The following is a 21,879-nucleotide window of genomic DNA, read 5'->3' on the forward strand; positions in this document are numbered from 1 at the left end:
TTTTTTTTGGAGAGATTTTCACTGTAGGGCGCGTGCGCTCGCCAGACAGACAGAGAGAGACATAGAGACAGAAAGCGAGAAATCACCCCCCAGGGGGGATGGTCACGCCGCAATCCCTTCTCCTCCATTCTCCTCTCGGGATCTTGGGCACGCACGCACACGCGCCCGGCGTGAGTTTTAAGCCACCGGGTCCGGGACACGAACCGCGGTCGACTACGTGGGAGTCCAGCGACATAGCCATTACGCCAACTGCTGGTTCCCAGAAATAAAGTTTTGAAACTCACAGACGGAAGGCTGTGGGAGTGATAAACAGCATATATAAAATGATGGAAAACGAGGAAATTATAAGGTCTAGTATACACAATGGAAAATAATACCTACCTACAGGGATAAAGTATGAAGGAACAGGTAGAAGAAGGAAGAGAGGAGTCAGTGAATGGTGTAGCAGTTATGTTGTTAGACTCCCACATGACTGACCACAGTTTGAGTCCTGGACCTGGTGACTTGAAAATCACACTGGGCAAGTGTGCAGGAATGTCCAAAATCCTGAGAGGAGAATGGAGAAGAGCGTGTAGTGTGCCCATCTTCCCCGGGGCATGATTTCTCACATTCACTGTCACTGTCTCTGTCTCTGTCATCTCATCAGTTAGCATACATACCCTAAAGGCAAAAACCTCTTTAAAGAAAAGAAGAAGAGAATCAAAGAAAGAAAATAGTTTGAAAAATAGGAGAATATCTAAGAGACTGGGCCAGCAGGTGTCATAACGGTCACAGTGCTTCCACATAGCTACCACCCGTTCAAGTCCCTCACTAAGTAGCTTGAAAATCATGCTGGGAACATGTCCATGCATGCCCAAAATCCCAGGAGGAGAATGGAAGAGAATAGATGTGGCACTCCCCTGTCTCCCATGGGGGGTGATTTCTAATTCCCTCTCACCATCTCTCTCTGGCTAGTGCACATACCCTATGGCAAAAATGTTAAAGCAAAACAAAACAAACAAAAACAAGGAGGCTTTCTGCCATAGAACTGAAAATCTCTCTTTGTCTTACAGTTCATTATCTAACATGAAATTTTTGTGAACAATGATCATTAAGAATTGCTGTATTGGGACCAGCAGTTGGCTGTATCACTGGACTCCCATGTAGTCGACCACTGTTCAAGTCCCGGACCCAGTGGTTTAAATACATGCTGGGTGCATGTGCGTGCGTGCCCAAGATCCCGTAAGAGATTGGAGGAGAAGGATTGTGGCGTGGCCATCCCTCTGCGGGGTAATTTCTTGCTTTCTGTCTCTCTGTCTCCCTCTGTATGGCGAGCACATGTGCCCTATAGCAAAAATCTGCCTCCCCCCCCCAAAAAAAAAGGAATTACTGCATTATTTAGTTACAATGCTTGCAGTGTTAACCATAAACTAAGAGAAGTATATTAACTCTTAAATTTATGGTCTCATAATAATATTAGAGGACACATGGCTTACATTTGCCTATGTCCTTCCCAGAGTAAAAAGGAAAATATTTACTCCCATTCTTCAGGGTCTCTGGTATTACTGATTTTTTTTTTCATAGAATTTTAAAAGTCTTATCCTAATTGTATGTTCCATATTTTCTGAAATTTCTTCTTTCATCTTTCTTCATCTGAAATTTTCTTCTTATTTCCTCATAACTTCTAGCAGCTTTTGCTTCTCTGGGAAATCATATTTCTCCATGCATAAATTTCATCTTTCTCCTACATATTGAATCAGATGGTGATTATGTCTATGATGAAGGACTCAGAAAAGCACAGTGGAGAGGCAGCCACTGGCCTAGCTCAGATGAGTCCTGTACTTTCCTGAATCACCTCTTCCCCTTATTAAAAAAATAAAACAAAACAAAACAAAAACAAACAAACAAATGAAGTCAATTCTAGAGATACAGTTAAAAAGAAAATAGAGCCACCTGTAGTACAGCAGTTACAGAAGCCAGATCCCATATGGCCAACAACAGTTCAAATCCCAGCCCTGGCAACTTGAAAATGCACGTGTTTGCATGTGTGCTCACAATTCTGACAGGAAGGAGAAATGAAGGAGGATGGATTGCAACATGCCCATGTCCTGTTGTGGACTCCCATATGGCTGACTATGGTTCCAGTGGTGAATGTGGCGCCTTGAAACTCACACAGGGCACCTGTGCGTGGGTGCTCAAAATCCCAACAGGAGATTGGTGAAGAGATTGCAGCATGGCCATCTTCCCAGGGGGTGATTTCTCACTTTCTCTCTCTCTGTATCTGTCTCTCTGGCAAATGTACTCACCCTATAATAGAAATCTCTCTTAAAAAAAAGAAATTACTAAAAATAAAATAAAACAAGAATGGCAGAGGAATTAGTCCTTAAGTGTTTTGTAATTTAAAAAACTTAACAATAATGATCTGATGTTGCTTAACATATTTGAACCTAGACATTTATCCCAGATAATTCAGCTACCTTTTTTGTACCAATTCCTTCATTCTCAACTCCTGTTTTTATTTTTTTTTTTCAAGAGGTTTTTGCTATAGGACGCATGCACTTGCCAGACAGACAGAAAGAGAGACAGAAAGTGAGAAATCACCCCCAGGGGGATGGTCACACCGCAATCCCTTCTCCTCCATTCTTCTCTCGGGATCTTGGGCACGCAAGCACACGCACCCGGCGTGAGTTTTAAGCCACTGGGTCTGGGACGCGAACCACGGTCGACTACGTGGAAGTCCAGTGACATAGCCATTATGCTAACTGCTTGTCCCTGGTTTTCCTAAAAATGCTTACTGGCAAATGTGTATGAGTGATTAATAGATAGACTTCACTGTCCAGCACTGAATTTAAGAGAGAGTTACTTATCCTTAAATATTAGTAATTTGTCTTAAATACCTCAAGTTACTCAGAGTCACATTATATTGAGAGTGAATAGCTACATCATTTTCTATGTACACACACATACACACACACTTTTGCCTTTGCTGCTGAGATGAGAGTATTTGAAAAGATTCTTGGGTAAATGGAATTAAAGTACGAGTTTATTTTGGTGGAAATTTTTCTTGAAATCTGTGCATACTTTTTTCATATTATGCAATTTTCACAAACTCACATATAGAGGGGTGGCAAAAACATTTGTATTTTGGAGTTTTGTTAGTTTGTTTTCAAAATACTAAGAGGATTTTAAGGACATATCAAATTCTTAGACATAAGAAAAAGAATTTTGGACTTTAATTTTACTGTGTCTCTCCACTGCTTTGTCTACTAGCCAGTACTACCACTGTGTTCTACCTACGCGACACACGTACCATGTAGGTCTGATAGCGTAAGACTCTGAGACCCCTACTTGCCTGGTCCCTGAGGAAGGTACCTGAGCACTGTGTTAAGATGTTCATATGTTTTGGTAAAGTTCACAGGGACCAGCAGTTGGCGTAATGGCTATGTTGCTGAACTCCCACGTAGTTGACTGCGGTTCGCGTCCCAGACCCAGTGGCTTAAAACTCACGCTGGACGTGTGTGCGTGCATGCCCAAGATCCCAAGAGGAGAATGGAGGAGAAGGGATTGCGGTGTGGCCATCCCCCCTGGGGGGTGATTTCTCACTTTCTGTCTCTCTGTCTGTCTCTGTCTGCCTGGCGAGCGCACGCGCTCGCAAAAAAAAAAAAAAAAAAAAATCACAAAATACATTTTAGCTGTAGTCACATGGGGCGGTTTTCTGTTCCTCTCTTATTTCCAAAGTGTTGCTTTCCCTCAGGTCAGCCAGTGAGGGAGTGACTGAGAATTCGGGGATTCTGTCAAGGGGAAGGTAAGCTGAGAAAGTGATATATCAGAGCAGCTCTTCTTGGAGAATCAGATCTCTAAAACGTTTAAGTGTGTCAAGTATTGTCTCCCATATCCTCCCTGCTCTTTCCCCAAAGGTTTAGCTTTTCATAGAGCCTACTGTTTGCTCCTGCCGGTTGCCTGGGAGACCTAAGGGTCCCGTTGATATATTATCTTTATCATCATTAGCATATTATTTAATTACAAAACAGATCCCTTCTGGTAAAAGGAAAGTTTTCATATTTCATACAAGCAATGCACTAAAAAGTTCAGCTTGGTTTCTGTACTGAGATTTGCCATAGATTTTTTTGTTTAGTACCACATGTTCTCATGAGTTGAAGAATGCCGGCGTCTGACAGATTTCTGTTCGTGTCAGGTGGTTGCCATTATTTTTAATCACCATGAGCTTGACACTGTGAATATGATCTAAAGTGAGTTAAATATTTGGCTGGTGTTATATTAATTGCTTCCCAGTACTGCCCCAGATTATTTGCTTATACTTACACAACATTAATTGGTACCACAGTTTAGTTTGAGAGCAAATAATTTTATTGTAAATAATGATTTTTTAAAAATATGAATAATATAGGTGAACCAAGCCATGCAGTACACTGGAAAATAGTTTTTTTAATTATCAAACAGTCTGAGAGTATTTATATTTTCTCTTTAAAATGATGATACTAGGCCCATCCCTATTAAGTACAATTTATCCAAAGAGTAAAATCTCTCTAGGAAAGCTAAACATAATTTTGGAGTAAGTAGTATAGCTTTTGGCATTCATATTTGAGGGAATAGAAGAACACAAATAATAACTATAAAGTTGCCTGAAAGGAAATGAAAAGGTAAATATTATTTTAATAATCCCCATGATTTCTCCTTGGTTTTTACACTTCTTATAAAGTTTCCAAAATATATGTACATATATGTGGTAAATTTGGTTAGATTATTTCATTGAATTTTAGTTTTTCTTATTGCTAGGTTGTAAAGGAAATTATTCTATTGGATCAGCTTTATTTCCATCTGTTTCCTATGTTCTGAGAAAAATAGAAAAAATAGCAAACTATAACAGAGGAATACATATCCTCTGGCAATAACATATTTTTCTGTCAAAGAATTGCTTGTTTCCCAAAAGAATAAAACTTGACTAAATGTCAGAGAATTCTTTTTCCTTGAAACAACGTAGTTTTTGTTTGACAAGAACTGATCGTTTAATTTCCTATATTGTGAATAAGAGCCCTCTTACTTCAATAAGAGCATATTTCACTTGAGACTGGATATGTCTACACGACACCACCAACATGGTGAATTCATACAAGGATTCTCACTGTCTCGGTGTCATTGGACACCAGAATAATCAAAGTGCTTGCTTGAATGTTTTTAGCAGGTTATTTCATTCTTCCACTTCCAGTGAAGAAGAATAGCTTCATTATTGCTTTTTAACAGTGATGACAAAATGATAATAATATTGGCATTTATTTTAAAACTTCTCAGCAGACATCGTCAGTATTGTATAGGGAAAATGTCATTTTTAAAAATAATTCTATCCCATACTTGTATTCATTACATTTATTATATGGAGTACTAGGTATATTGAGTTTAATTTATAGACAAAAAACTTATTAAGAAGAAAATTGTCAAGTTATACCATGTGGTATGTTGCTCTCATTTTTCAAATCATATAAAAACATAGGATGACATTTCCTTTACATCACTAGCAGAACTGAATTAAAATGGACTTAATCCCTGCCCCTTGGGCTTATGGATAATATAAGACGGATTTCATGAAAATACCAGTGATGGAGGGACTAGGATTTGAGGTGTGTTTCCTGTAATGCTGTTGACGCTTAGTTGATCTGTGTGCACTCCTGCTAATTCATCTTGTGACAGATGTCAGAATTAGCAAGATGGCTGCTTGGCTTTAGGTTTACCATCTGTTGTGAAGCTAATTGGTCTTGCTGTTTTAATCAATGAACCGAAAGTATTCGAGAATTTTCTGGGAATCACAGAACTTGGAGACAATTCAACCTGATCACTTATTTATTTTTCCATACAATGAGTATTCATTGAATTCCTACTCTACATCTGTCCATATTTGAATGCTAGGGAAACAGTGGCAAATAAAATAGAGAATGTTTGTTGTCTCATAGAGCTCAAGTTCTATGGAAGAAAGATAAATTAAAAAATAAATGATGTATATAATGTGATTAAGTGCTGTAAAGGAAAATAAGATAAATGGATGAAAAGTCGAGACCAGCTGATGCCATAATGGTTATGTCACTGGACTCCCATGTAGTCAACTGAGGTTCGAGTCCCAGACTCAATGCCTTAAAATTCATGCTGGGCATGTGTGCATGTCTGAAATCCCAAGAGGAAAATTGAGGAGAAGGAATTACAACATGGCCATCCCCCGGGAGGTGATTTCTTGCTTTCTGTTTCTCTGTCTCTGTCTGTCTCTCTGGGGAGCACACATGTTCTATAGCAAAAATCTCTCTCTAAAAAAAAAACAATGGAGAAAAGTGACAACAGTTGGTGGAATGGGAATATAGTCTTAGGATAGTCATGAAGGTCTCTGAGGCCAATATCCATCACAAGGGAGGGAGAGTCATGTTATTTATAGTAGATAAATGTCCCAGGTAGAGGGCAGAGCAAGCATGAAACCTACACAAAGAGCTTGCTTGTGCATTCAAGGAATAGCAAAGTAATCAGAAAAGCTGGTATGGAGTAAGGGATGGAAAAAAGCAAATGCATTAGCTCAGTACTTGATTCTATTTCAAAGAGGCTTTAGAGGAAAAACTTTGAATTTGTATCTAAAGATGACAGAAAAAAGAGTGTTTTGAGCAGAGGAATGAGAAGTGCTATGTGCTTTTAAATGATTCTTGATGTCACAAGGAGTGTGCACCAGAGACTAGACATGAGTGCCAGCAGGAAGGACAAACAGGGAGCACAAACTGGTCCATTCAGACAGGACAGTGGTTTGGACTTGAGTAGCAGCAATGGAACTTGGTAGAAATGAGGATTCGTGCAAGGCTTTAATAATTCACGTACACAAGGTAACACAAGAACAGAGACTCATTTAAAATAAGCTGAGAAAGAACATTGGCCTCTTCCACTGTAGTGTATGAATCTCAGATTATACCCACTTTTAGGCTTCTCAAGTGCAATAAAATTTTTAAATGTTGGACCTTTCTTCATTAAAAGGCTGACTGTGGATAGTAAAGAAATCTCTGATTATAGGGCTAGCAGGTGGTGTGGTGGTTAAGGATTCTGGACTCCCATGTGGCCTACTGTAGTTTGAGTCCTGGACCTGGCGGCTTGCTTTTTCATTTTCCCTCTCTCTCATTCTGTCCCTCTCTGGTCCAAATAAAATAAAATAAATAAAATAAAATACATAAAGTTAAATGAATAATTATTATTATTTTTTTATGAATAATTATTTTTAAAAGATCTCTATTACTTAGTTCTCTTTGCAAGTGAACAAACTGGTAAGTTCATTTTCTCCTCTATGTCTCAATACCTTTGTCCTTTGGTAATTGTTTACATAATCTTACAGTGTGATGAATTCAAGCACTGACAATAAAGACTAACGATGGTTCTCTTAAACTACATAATAGACTAATCTGGAGAGATTGTTTATAATACTGCTACCCAGTCTCTTTCCAGATCACTTAATTAAGGATCTCTGTGATCATAATCCTGAATACTGGCATCTTTTCAAAGCTTCCAGGTGATATGAATGTCTAGTCAGGATTGAGAACCTCTGTTTTACATACATTTTATTATTTAAAGCACCCAACAATTTTATGAGAAAGGTACTGTTACTTTTGACTATTTAGTAGATTAAGAAACTAAGTCTTATAAATTCTAAATGCCCAGCTGACAGATAGTCAAGATAGGATTTTAGTAGAGGCAGACTGACTCAGATTCATTGCTCTTAGTACTATTTATTTTCCTTGCATCGCTTCTAGCATGGGATCCTATCTATGTCTGAGGACTAGTTGCTTGGACATTATTTAAAAATCAGGAGACATGGCCAGCATTTGGCATGGTGGTTAAGATGCTGGACTCCCACATGGCTGACTATAGTTTGAGTCCTAGACCCGGAGACTTGAATGCATGCCCAAAAATCCCAGGAGGAGAATGGAGGAGAAGGGATTGTGGTTTGGCCATACCCTTGAGGGGGGAGGGGATTTCTCACTTTCCCTTTCTCTCTTTCTCTCTCCCTTTCTTTCTAGTGGGTACAGGTTCCCTATAGAAAAACAAAACAAAACAGAACAACAACAACTAAATAAATAAAACTCAGGAGGAAAATGAATAACTTTTGCAATTAAAGTATAGATAACCAACCCAAATCATTTTTGTCACTCTTCCTCAACTGTCTCTGACTTAACACCTGTTAAGCTGAAATCCTTCTGACGTGTTTTTCTTTTCAGTATTCCCAGTGGTATTTTTGTCCCAATTTTATCTACCTGGAAATGTTGAAAAGTGCCATATCAATGTCATGATATGTGCTTTGTTTTCTGTTTTAAATGTAAAACTCCTATTAGGTAAGCATCACTATTAGTTACAAATGGTGTTTAGAAGCCAGACACTGCCTGAGAAGACAGTTCTCCAGAAGCAAAAGCCCTCAGTAATAGTGCTTGACAATTTCTGCAGTGCACATACGCCTACCATAGTCAAATTCAAGTAACCAATGTAACATCACTGAATATGGAGTTGGAAAGAGTTTTGCAATAACATACTATTATGTAATATTTTACCATGCAAATATAGTAGACAAATATATCAAAGGTAAAATGAAGAGGATATCATGAGTTTGAATATATACTCTGCTTTTAATAAGTTGTTATATGACCATAATTTTTATAATGGTTATGTTTAACACTAGTTCTTAAAATTCCTCAAAGTATATTGATTGCTACTCATAAGCCATTTTGAGTTGATTTTTGCATACCACTGCCTTAAATATTATTTGACTCTAGAAGCCCCAGAGAGGAAATGACAAAACTTAGAGGAACAGTGGCTACTGACACAGGTAGAATTATCATCAATACAATAAGAATTAAGTTTGTGATCCTATAGACTTTCAGGGAGATGAATGAGTTTATGTCCCTCCAATGTGAAAAACAATGCATGTTTCCATTGATAAGAGTTGCAAAGGATATTTATTATTATTTTTTTTTTTGAAGAGGTTTTTGCTATAGGGTGTGTGCACTAGCCAGACAGACAGAGACATAGAGACAGAAAGTGAGAAATCACCTCCCAGGGGGGATGGCCACACCGCAATCCCTTCTCCTCCATTCTCCTCTCGGGATCTTGGGCACGTACGCACACACACCCGGCGTGAGTTTAAGCCACAGGGTCCGGGACTTGAACCGCGGTCGACTATGTGGGAGTCCAGCGACATAGCCATTACGCTAACTGCTGGTTCCACAAAGGATATTTTTTTTTAATCCTTCAGAAGTGTACTGTGTTCATGAAATTAGATAAATGAGTTTAACTTGAAAGTTCTAAATTATCACACTGCTATTCAAGTGCATCGGGGCTGTCTTGTGAATATTTTGTCTTGGTTTTATTATGAATTAAATAGAATTTGGTCAACTGATCTAAAAACTCAACTACAATTTTTTTTCTTTTGTTTAATTGCCACAGGTGCTTGCCAGAGAAAGACAAGAGAGAGGGGGAGAAAGAACCCCCCCCCTCCAATGGGGCATGGTCACACTGTAATCCCTCCTCCATTTTTTCACTCTGTCAAGATTTTGGGCACACACATGGCTGGCATGTTTTTGAAGCCTCCAGTGCCAGAATTCAAGCTGTGGTTGGCCACATGGAACCTGGGTCCCGTAACCACTAGACTATAAGGCCAACTCTCAACTTCCTTTTTTAAAAAATGTGTTTCTTGGAACAAATATTATGGTTGCTTCTAATTTAGAGATGAACATTTGAAATAAAACTATTTTGTAAGTAGTTAAATTTTGTTAGTTATTATTGATTACCTTTTTTATTTGTTATCATAGTTGGTGACAATGACACCAAAGAGATGATAAACATCACTGAAAATACGACTTGTCATACCAAAGTGAAGATCATTATGCTCTAATTGGTAAAAGCCAAGCAATAGATTGACTGAATGCATGGATATGTCATTCATGATATAAAACACAGCATTTACAATTTTTTTTTTTCCATTTAGAGGAGGAATTTATTGAATAATTTTCTATGGATTCAGAACAGAAGATATTTTTTATTCAGTGTGCCATATGTTTATATTATTTTATGATAGGGTGTTTTTGTTTGTTTTTAGGGGAAATTTTTACTAAAGGGCACATTTGCTCACCAGAAATAGAAAGAGAAACAGAGAAAGAGAAAGTGAGAAAGTCAGAACCTAACCCCATGAGGGAATGGCCAAACCACAATCCCTTCTCCTCTATTATCCTCTTGGGATTTTGGTCCTGCACACACAAGCACCTGGTGTGGTTTTCAAGCCGCCAGGTCCAGGACTTGAACCATGGTAAACCATGTGGCAGTCCAGCACTTTAATCACTATGCCACCTGCTGGCCTTTGTTATGGGGAGTTTTCATTGTTTAATGAACAGAATGACTTATTTATGTTAGCTTTGCTGTGTATCCTCTTTGAGTATTTTGTATTACTGTGACAATTTTGAGGACAAAGGAAGTGCTGTAAATTCTAGATAGAACAACTAAATGGGAGCCTGAAGACAGTTCCAAGTATACCAGGTGCTAGACATGTACTTATATAGGAAGTGAAATAGATTCTGAAACATAATAGAGATGGATGTGCTCACAGAAATGCAGAAAGTAAATGGTGTCCTTCTTTCCTGAATGAGCGGCTAAATTAACTTGATTTGTCATGTAGATTGACAAGTAATTTTATTCTAAACTTCATTTTGAAAAGTTAGTTTTTATTGAAGCCTAACAAGCTGAGCTGAAAAGAATCATTCTCTTTTTTCCCCTTTAGTTTGAAAATTGAGTATAATTGATAAACCTCTCAAAACCCAGATACTTATATATTTTGGTATATTTACCTATAACTAATTATGTATAAGTATTTTAGTAAGATTATAAAATTACCTTATTTATGTCAAATAATTTGCTTTCCTCAAAGCTATTAACCTTTGAACTCAGCAGTGCAGAGATGTCCATAGCTCTGATGCTGGTGCTGACACCAGCTGAATCGAGTTGCTCACACTCCCTCAACCTCTCAAATATGAAGATCATTATTGCAAATAATAGTTCTAGTGGAGTGGTGGGCCCTTGGAGTCTTCACCTTCATCTTTTGTCTAAATTGCTTGCATGCTTTTCCTGGAACTGATAAACCATCAAGTAAATCGTGGGAAGTGGGCCTTAGAGTTAATTTATAGCACTGCTTTCCTCTCCACTGACTAAAGCTATTTTTTAGCTTTTAAGGTTCTACATGATTTATTGTAAAACAATTCTGGTTGATATGTGTCCTATTTTGAGTTAATCCTCATTACAGTCTTAACAAGCAGTTGGGTTAAAAGAAAAAAAAATATTTGGAAAAGTCATATATAATTCAAGATGTTTTTATTGATTTATGATCTCTATTTTTAATTTTTGAAGGTTTCATTACTTTGGTTAAAGAATATTAAATAAAAGGGACCAGCAGTTGGCGTAATGGCTATGTAGCTGGACTCCCATGTAGTTGACCACAGTTCAAGTCCCAGACCCGGTGACTTAAACTCATGCCGGGCCTGTGTGCATGCATGCCTAAGATCTTGAGAGGAGATTGGAGGAGAAGGGATTGTGGTGTGGCCATCCCCCCTGTGGGAGGGATAATTTCTCACTTTCTGTCTCTTTCTTTCTCTCTCTGTCTTTCTGGTGAGTGCACATGCTCTATAGCAAAAACCTCCCCCCTCCAAATAAAAGATAATATAATGTAGGTAGTGAAAATTACTTCAATTTAAATATTAATGCAGAGAAAAATTCTGAAATGTGACCTTTATCTAGACTATGTTCTTTCTATTACCTTTCATTTTAGACATTTGACATCACAATATTTTCTAAAACATGGCATTGGATATGTTGTATTATACATTTTTTAAGTTTACATGTTGATATGCCTACAGTCTTTTATAAAACTTTCTTTAATCTTAAATTTAAACTCATTTTTGGTGTTTTTGTGAAAATTTGCATTCATATGATGGCTCAAGAATGAAATTAGTTTTGTATGAATTGTGTTATCAATGATTTTGACATCGATTTTACAAATAAAAGGTAATTTATAGGACTGACTATTAAGACTGATTATATTCCCCTTGGGAAATGCTATTTTTAAAGTCCATTTTTTTTAAAGATTTTTTTTTGTTGTAGGGCACATGTGTTCACCAGAGAGACAGAGAAATAGAAAGCGAGAAATTGCCCCCCAAGGGGGATTGACATGATGTAATTCCTTCTGCTCCTTTTGGGGCATGCATGCACATGTGCCCGGCATATTTTAAGCCAATGGGTCTGGGGCTCAAGCCAAAGTTTACTATGTAAGAGTCCAGTGACATAACCATTACACAATCTGCTAGTCCCTATATTTTTCATTTTTAAGAATGTAAGTTTTAGAAATGACCTGGTTAATTATTTTTTCTCCCTATAGTTTGGCTGAAATTTTTATTAAAAACTGAAGGTAGTACATTTCAGTGATGATTTTTATATCCCATTTCTTACATTTATTGGCTATATACTCTTGTAAAATCACTTAGATTTCTTGAGTTTCTGCTGTCTACAAAGATAAGAAGGAAAAATCAGGAGATATTACCTATGAAAATTGATATGGAAATTCTAAAGTGCTCTAAAAAATGTTAGTTACATTTTCTTGGATAAACCTAATTGATAACACAGTAATGATGTTGTAGAGATGAATGAAGAAACAGAGGAGGAGTGTGTGTCAAACAAAGACACACATAGGGCAATTGTTTAGTCTCTATTCATGGATGTGGTCACATGTGATACAGACATTCAGAAAGCATTTTTCCCCAAAATAAATTAAAGATGTGAAACAGAGAAGATATTTCTCTATACCAGTGAATCTTAAACTTTAGTATTATCAGAGTCATTAGAACAACTTGTTAAAACATCAATCACTGGGCCTTACTCTCAGAATTTCCTATTTAGTATGTCAGAATGAGCTGAGAAACTATATTACTAGAAAGTTCTCTGGTGAACTTAAAGCTACTGGTCCAGAAAATATATTTTGAGAACTAACTTATGCTATAAATGAGAAGATTTTAAAATTCTAGGAGATCATGTAGTAAAAATGTAGATAGCATTTACTTTGCTGAAATGAGATTTTATTTTCTATGAAACAACAGGATGGTGATTATTAATTGACTTATTAAAATAACAAATGTCACCATGTAATTTACCATTAGAAATGTAATTGTGAATTCAAGAGAAATTAACAGTTAATCTTCATCATTTTTCAAATGAGAGAACAGAAGCCAAGAGGAGATAAAGACATGGAATTACTAAAAAAATTATGTAATTATAAAAAATCACATAAAAAGTTCCTGAGAAAAATGGGGCTAACCCCAGCCTTCGTGGTGCAGGCTAAGGTAGTATACTGAACTGTGATCCTGGAAGCCAGATAGCCTACCATAGGTTCAGAACTCAAGTTGCCCTGACATAGTAGGTACACACACACACACACACACACACACACACACACACAATCCTGATGAGCTAAAGGGCTGTGGGAAGGAGATCATGTGAGAAGACTGTGTTGAGGGTCTCAGTCTCTTTCTCTCTCAAATGTGTGCACAGGTGCACTCTCTCATGAATAAAATCAATTTAAAAATAAATATTTATTTTTAAATTGATGCTAGACTTACATACCCAGTGCTAATTGTGCTATTGTTGCCTCTAGACAGTATTTTCCTCTTTCCCAAGAAGGCAAATAATAGAAGAAACATACACCAAACATTTGTGGGGAGATAAACTCAGCAAATTATGAGGATTTCTCAAAGTGGTCATGGCTTAGTTAGTCAATCAATCACATTGGCTTCAAGAAATTAAGATGCTTATTACATCCATGGATTTTTCTTTCCAATTAAGCAGTTGATAAAGACTCATTAAAGTTGTCAAGAATCAATTAATTTCTCATTAATACAGTGCAGGTTAAAGGACAATGAATACAGAGTCTATTTATCTTTAGATTGTTCTGGATTTTCATTTAACAGTATTTAAAATATTTGTCCCCCAAACTGGAGCCTCACCTGCCTAATTGCTTAGTTTCAGTTGTTTCTCATTAATATGGAAATCAACTTGTTCACATTCCAAGGTGGAGTAAAATACATCTGCAGGGGATGTTCAAGGGTATGATGCAGAATTGCTTTGGGCAGTTTGTTGATGCAAATACATGGACTGCTGCTCCTTTATATTCACATCTCAAGAGAAGCTGCCTTATGAGATTTCAGGCAATTGTATTTTTGCTGTCCTACAGCGGTAGATTGGTTTGTTACCCTTAAACAAAATCAATCAACCAGAGTCAAATCATTTGGTAAAGGACCAACAAGCACAGTCTGTCCTTGAGCCATGATGCCAAAGAGTTTTAATGTGTTTTGGTAAAGATTTTATGTGCTGGGCTTAAAACTAGCTTCTCCTCCTAGAGCAAGTAGTGATTTATATCCAGCAGATGGTGAAGAATGCTGATTTAATTTAGTTCTACTCTGCAACTAGAAGAGAAAAGGTAGTTGGTTTTACAAATACAGTAAATTAAAATTTTAAAGTATGTGTATATTTATATATTTATAAATGTATACATATTTTTATACAAAATATGAATAATATGTATTTTTATATATGTATAATTTATCATATATTAGATTCCTTGCACTAAGGGATATACAGATGCCCCTTGAGCTGACTTTTACACATGGGTGCTTGTTCTAACACTGACCCATGCTCTTTGTAAAGTGCCTTTGGTGATTCAATTTAAAGTTCATGTGAGATTGCTGGTTTGAAGTGTTGTTGTTTATATTCTTAGTCTAGTATAAAGCCTTGGGATAGAGTGAAACTGTCTGGCAAGTTGAATGGTTTATCCTAGAGTAGCATTAATTCTTTTTTCTTGTGGACAGAGTTAACCCATTTAGAGAGTACTATTCCAATAGTAGTAGCATCCATTTTTTTCCCATTATATTATTTATGTATTTATTTATTTTAGGTTTTTGTCATAGGGCATATGTGCTCACCAAAGAGAGTCAGAAAGGGAAAGTGAGAAATCACTCCCACTCCTCCAGAGGAGGGCCACGCTGGAATGTCTTCTCCATTCTCCTCTCAGGATTTTATGCATGCATTCACACACCCAGTGTGATTTTCAAGTCTCCTGGTTTTAGAATCAACCTGTGGTTAGCCACATAGTCATCCAGTGCCCTAACAACCATACCACATGCTGGCCCCAATTTGAGTCCCAACCCAGTAGCTTAAAACTCACACATGGTGTATGTGCATGTATGTGCATGTACGTGCTGAAAATTCCAAGAGAATGGAGGAAAAGGGATTGGAGATTGTGGTGTGGCCATCCTCACTGTGGGGTGATTTCTCACTTTCTCTCTCTCTCTCTCTAAGTGTGTGTGTGTGTGTGTGTGTGTGTGTGTGTGTGTCTGGTAAGCACATGCACCCTATACCAAAAAAAAAAAAAATTAAGAAACTCGAGACAGGAATAGTAGAGTAGAAACTGAGTACAGATCCCTTCCGTGTATGTTGGGCTGCGTTTTACTGCACAAGTCATACACACTCCTGAAACCAGTCCTAAACCAAATAAAAATCAGTGTACATTGTGCATTCTGCAAAATAAATGTAATATACTAAGCTCCTTCAAATTATCTCTCTTAATTGTTACAATGACCTAGTTGGTTGTTGTTTTTACCCATGGTTTACTGCAAAGGAAGGTCAAGCTCAATGAGATTCAAGAGTGGATCACATAGCCCTGTGGGATTTGACTTCATATCATACTCTAATCAAGTCCTTAGTTAGAGAAATTTAAAACATACATATAAAGTGTAACTCACCTTATGAGGTATTCAATGCTGTTTCTGAATAGTATATTTAGTAAATGTTTTAATCAATAAATTCTTTTTAGGCAAGCCAGTTCATTACAGATATGATGCAGGATAACTTCTGAAAAATAGAGAAACTGTGATGTAAAATGAAAGCAGTCAATAAATCAGTCCATTATAGGGAGGTGTATAATGTTTTTTATTTGAAATTATATGGGGAAAACCTAATTGGTAGATTTTAAAGTTATTTTTTTTTTTTTATTATCACAGTAATTGACACCTAGCCAACCATCCTCCTCTGAGCTGCTTTAGTGCTAGATGATGCGGCATTGAAGCAAACTTCAAAGTAATGGCCTCCTTATACTGCAAGCTTCAACTCTTGCCCCTCATGGACTCTCAAGTGCTATTAAAGTCTTCTCTTTTCTGAGGCCCAGTTGGCTACGATGGAGAGAAAGGCAAGACTAACATCATCAATATCTTAAAGGCAAAATCACCTTTAAAAACTGCTGGTTGCTTTGTTAACACACAGTGGCTTATACATATAAGAAATACTTCCCTTGAAGGCACTTGAATTATGTCAATTGTAGAATTCTACTTAGTAAGCATTTCATTACCACACTCGTCAAACAGCTAACACGTAAGTACTGTATTTGATTAGAATACGTAAGACAACAGAACTCTTACTACTTTATATTAGCTTGGAACAATGAAGAAACCAGATCATTATTTCCCCGAATTTACAGAATCTTCAAGTAAATCAGTATGTGAAAAATATGTCTTCTAAAAATTTAGACAAATCCCCCTTAAAAAAAAAGATTGATAAAATTAACAGATAAGCCTAGATTATGTTGTAGTGCCAGAAGAGGAAGAAGTGCTCAGAAAAACACAAGAATGGCAATATAACATGGCGGCCAACCAGGAGAGCTCTCAATGAGCAACACTGAAAAAATTAAGCACCAAAATAAAAGTTGGAATATAATCTAAAGTATAAAAGAAGTATTCATGAGTCTCTACTGGCCTGAATAAATGAATAAATAAATAAATGAGGGAAGAATAGACAAATCTCTGTACAGAAGAACTCTAAATAATTCATGTAGATCCTCCACAGTAAAAAAAAAAAAAAATAGGAAGCATAATTCTATACACCTTCAAGTGTGGATTGCAAATAGCACCTTCTGTTTAAAAATCATGGTTGGGGGACCAGCAGATGGCATAATGGTTATGTTGCTGGATTCCCATATAGTTGACCATGGAAGAAAACTCACTGGGCACATGTGCTTGCATGCCCAAAGTTCCAAGAGAATGGAGGAGAAGGGATTGTGGCATGGCCACACCCGCCCCGGCGGTGATTTCCTGCTTTCTCTCTCTCTGTCTCTCTCTGTTTCTCTGGTAAGTGCACATCCCTATAGCAAAATTCTCTCTCTCAGAGAAAAAGAAAAAAAATCATGGTTGAGAAAGGCAAAAGAAAACAGTAACTTCTGCAAAGAAGAGAAAATTGATGAATATACCACAGCAGATGATTACAGTTACCCTCATGGGTGCTAACCCAAGTAAAAGCGGTAATTTTTTTCTTTTTTTTGGTGGGGGGAATTTTTTGCTATAGGGCGCATGCGCTCGCCAGAAAGACAGAGAGAGACAGAGAGACAGAAAGTGAGAAATCACCCCCCAGGGGGGATGGCCACGCCGCAATCCCTTCTCCTCCATTCTCCTCTTGGGATCTTGGGCACACACGCACATGTGCCCGGTGTGAGTTTTAAGCCACTGGGTCTGGGACGCAAACTGCGGTCGACTACATGGGAGTCCAATGACATAGCCATTACGCTAACTGCTGGTCCCAAGGCAGGTACTTTTGATATCATGTGATGAGACTGGCACTTGACTTCTTTGAACCTATGCCTCAAAACGCATAGGCCCAGTCTAAGCATGTAAAGAATAGATAGACTTGAGTAGAGAGTTATTGCACAAAATACAGGACCAATACTCCTGAACACTGTCAAAGCCATCCAAAATAAGGACAGTCTTAGACACTGTCATGGTCTAGAGGAGCCTAAGAAGATGTGGTAACTAACTTTAATTTGATATTCTGGATGAGATCTTGGAGAAATTAAGGAAATTAGGGATAAGATGAGGAATTTAAATAAAGAGTGAACTTTAATTATAAAAATAAAATAAATACTCATATTCAGCTGCAGTTTTCACAGACACCTTCTTTGTGGCAGATCAGTGTGAATTAACACCCAGTCCAAGAACAAAGTTACGTATATTTGTTTCAAGTTTTTCTTTTCTCAATTGTCCCTTTCATGATAGCATTTTTACCTGTTGAAAAGACCATGTCATTTGTTCGGAAAAATAACCCACTTTCTGGATTTTTTTTATCACTTTTTTATGACTTAGGTATCTTATTGATCTAATCTTAATTTAATTTAAATTAGAAGTTTATTAACATGATTTTAAAAAAGAGTAATGGATAAAATTCTGAGTAGCCTTTCCTTTGGAATTTCAAAGTTCTTCCAAGGGCATTGTATTTTTAATACATATTGACTATTGCTTATGGAGACAACATGATAACTTAAAACACAGAGTTAGTGGACCAGCAGATGGCGTGGTGGTTAAGGTGCTGGACTCCCACATGGCCAGCACAGTTCAAAGCCCAGACCCAGCTTCAAACTCATGCCAGGTGGTCATATGTGCATGCCCAAAAATCCCAAGAGGAGAATAGAGGAGAAGGAATTGCACCATGGCCATCTGCCTGGGGTGATAATTTCTTGCTTTCCCTCTCACTATCTCTCTGCCTCTCTGGTGAAGACATGTGTCCTGTGGCAAAAACCTTAAAATTAAAAACAAACAAAAAAACAGAAACACAGGGTTAGAATGTTGACCTAGCTACAGTCATTATATAACCAATTAACATACTAACTGCAACCGATCCCAAACAGAGATACTGTGACATATTTTTTCTTTGGATACAATGATGTCTGAGGAGAGTGAACAAAAGTATGCTTTGCAACAGACTGCACATCACAAAGTGGCTGTCCTATGAAATAAGGCTTTTCAAAGTGGATTTTAGAAATATTTACTCTCTAGAATAGTTGGCTTAAGTCATTGAGCTTGAAGAGAAACTTGAAGATAATTTTAATTTTATCAAATAGGAGAATTCAGAACCTCCTTTAAATATTCTTTTAATGAGTACAGATGCCACATGATTGTGGTAAGAAAGCGGTTTGTATGTAAATGACTTTTCAAAAGGGAGTCATCCAAGAAATCCCTAAATACGTTTGAAACTTACCTTAATCATTTATTCTAATGCATGTCTACATTTCTGTTCTACTAGTTGGGAAGATTTGTTTGATACAATTATACCTATTCATTGTTTGATTTTGGAATGGTCCTTTTCCCCCCTTGTTGAAATACAGTTGATTTTTTTCTGCCCTACTCAGCCATTCCACACCTGGATGTCACAATATTAGTGATTCTGTTCACCTATTATACCCTCACCGTGCCTGGCCTAGAAGAAAAATACATTGTTTTTAATGTCTACATTTCCATTGTTGTGTGATTGTCTCAACTTTTGTTCAAATTGCATCTGCATATGACTTTGCTATTAATCTTCACCCTAAGTTTGGAGATTGGTTTTACATCATACCATGCCCTCAACTGTGCTCAGTGGAGAAACACATCTATATTTACACATACAGTGTTCTCTTTGATCGAGATATTGTGAGGAGTGAAGTATTGTGCTTATGGTCTAGGAAGGACTTGAGAGTGTCTTGAACTATGTGTTCTTTCAAAATAAAAAATGTGTCCATAACTATTAAATATTTTGCCCCATAAAGAGAAATTCTGTTTCTGGAAAGGCAAAACAACAATAAGAGTAGAATTTTCCCCCCATTCATTAAGTATATGGAAAAATTGGGCCTCAGACCTCCTTTATTGTACAAAAACAGCATGATCATACTTTTGCCATAGGATTCAACTTCCAAAGATGTCTTTCAATGGAGATATAACATTGAGTACTATTGAGTTCTATTATGGATTGTAGAATAAAATACCATACATTACTTTTTTGAAAAAGTTATTTATTTAATTTTATTTATTATTATTATTATTATTTAATTTGACCAGCAAGATAAAGGAAAAGTGAGAAAGCAAGCAGCAGCCAGATCCAGGATTTGAACAGTGGTAGCCCATGTGGGAGTCTAGCACCTTAACCCCCCACACCACTTGCTGGCCTCCATCATACATTTTTTTTTAAATTGTATCTATTTGTCTGGTTTTGCACATTAGAAATGGTGTTCATTCTATTTGTTCAAATAGAAGTCACTTGATAGCAACTCAGAATGCTACATTTAATTAATGCTGCATAAAATAAATTCTTCAGTTCCCTAAGTTGTCTGACTAATGAATATGGAGCATCTCCATATGTCAACATAACTGATTCCCAGTTATATTGCTTTCCTGGCAGGGCCACATCTTCATTTGATAGGCTATATATAGAAAACACAGCTTGATCATACCACTTTATGAATGGAAGAGAAGTTTATTAGCAAGTTGTGATAAATATATTTCATTGTGTTTGTTAATGTTATTTAGTTTATATGATAGTTTTGTTGTTCAGAACTGGGAAAACATGAAAAAGTGAAAAAAATCACATGATATCTTAATCTAATATTTTGACTCATTTATATGTATGTGAATTTACAAATGTATGTGAATTTACAAATTTTAAATCACTCCAAGTTTCTTAGAACATTCTCTACTCTCCTAACATTTAATAAATACTGCTGTTGTATTTTCTTTATTTGTTGCCATTGTATTTTTCATAACAGAATCGTAAGGCATATAGTAATACAGTAAAGTCATGCACTGCAGGATGTTTTGTTCAGCAGTGGACCACATAAACAAGAGTAGTCACAAGACTGTAATGGAACTGAAAAGTTCCTATCCCCCATTTACATTGTAGTCATCTTCATATCTTAGCACAATTCATTACTCGTGTGTTTGTGGTAATGTAGGTGTAAACCAATCTACTGCGCTTCCAATCATATAGAATATAGTAATACAATTATGTATATACATGTATATACAGTACATAATACTTAATAATGATGACACATATGTTACTAGTTTATGTATTTACTATACTATACCTTTTTTTCTTTTAAGAGGTTTTTGCCTTAGGGTGTATGTGTTTGCCAGCAGGGAGAGAGAGAGATTGACAGACACAGCGAGAGGCAAAGTAAGAAATCACCTCCCCAGGGGAATGGCCATGCCCCAATCCCTTCTCCTCCATTGTCCTCCTGGGATCTTGGGGAGACACACATATGAGCCTGGCATGATTTTTAAACCACCAGGTCTGTGACTAAAACCATGGTGGCCATGTGAGAGTCTAGCAAAGTAACCACTACTCCATCTGCTGGCCCATATACTATACTTTTAATAAGAGTTTTACAGTATAATATTTCCACTTGTGAAAAAAGTTTACTGTAAAACAATATGCTGTGGTATGCTGGAAACAGCCTCATATGGCTCAGGTTTATAGCACATTTTGATTGCATCACTTTCTCTTGTGCTTTTCTAAATCTCGTGTTGCTCTGTTCATCATGGCCCTGATAATCCTTATTTGTAGGCCTATGCTGATGTGTGTGTCTCTGTGTCTTAATTTTTAACAAAATGCTTAAAAAGTAAAAATAAATTTCAAATAGAAGAAAGCTTATAGAATAAGGATATAAAGAAAGACAATATTTTTGAATAGCCATATAATATGTTAATATTTTAAGCTAAGTGTTTTTACAAAAGGGTTAAAAAAAATAAGACCAGTAAGTGGTGTGGTGGTTAAGGCACTGGACTCCCACATGACCAACCAAAATTTGAGTGTCGGCTCTGGCAGCTTGCTTTCATGCTTTCTCTCTCTCTCTGTCTCTGGTGAGCACATTGCCTTGTAGCAAATTTTTTAAAAATAATAATGATAAATAAAATTAGACAATTGTTTTTTTTTAATTTAACGAAAAATTAAGTTCATAAAATATATATATATATATATATTTTTTTTTTTTTTTTT

This window comes from Tupaia chinensis, unplaced genomic scaffold (genome assembly GCF_000334495.1).
Source record: "Tupaia chinensis unplaced genomic scaffold, TupChi_1.0 Scaffold000044_1, whole genome shotgun sequence".
Taxonomy (NCBI): Eukaryota; Metazoa; Chordata; class Mammalia; order Scandentia; family Tupaiidae; genus Tupaia; species Tupaia belangeri.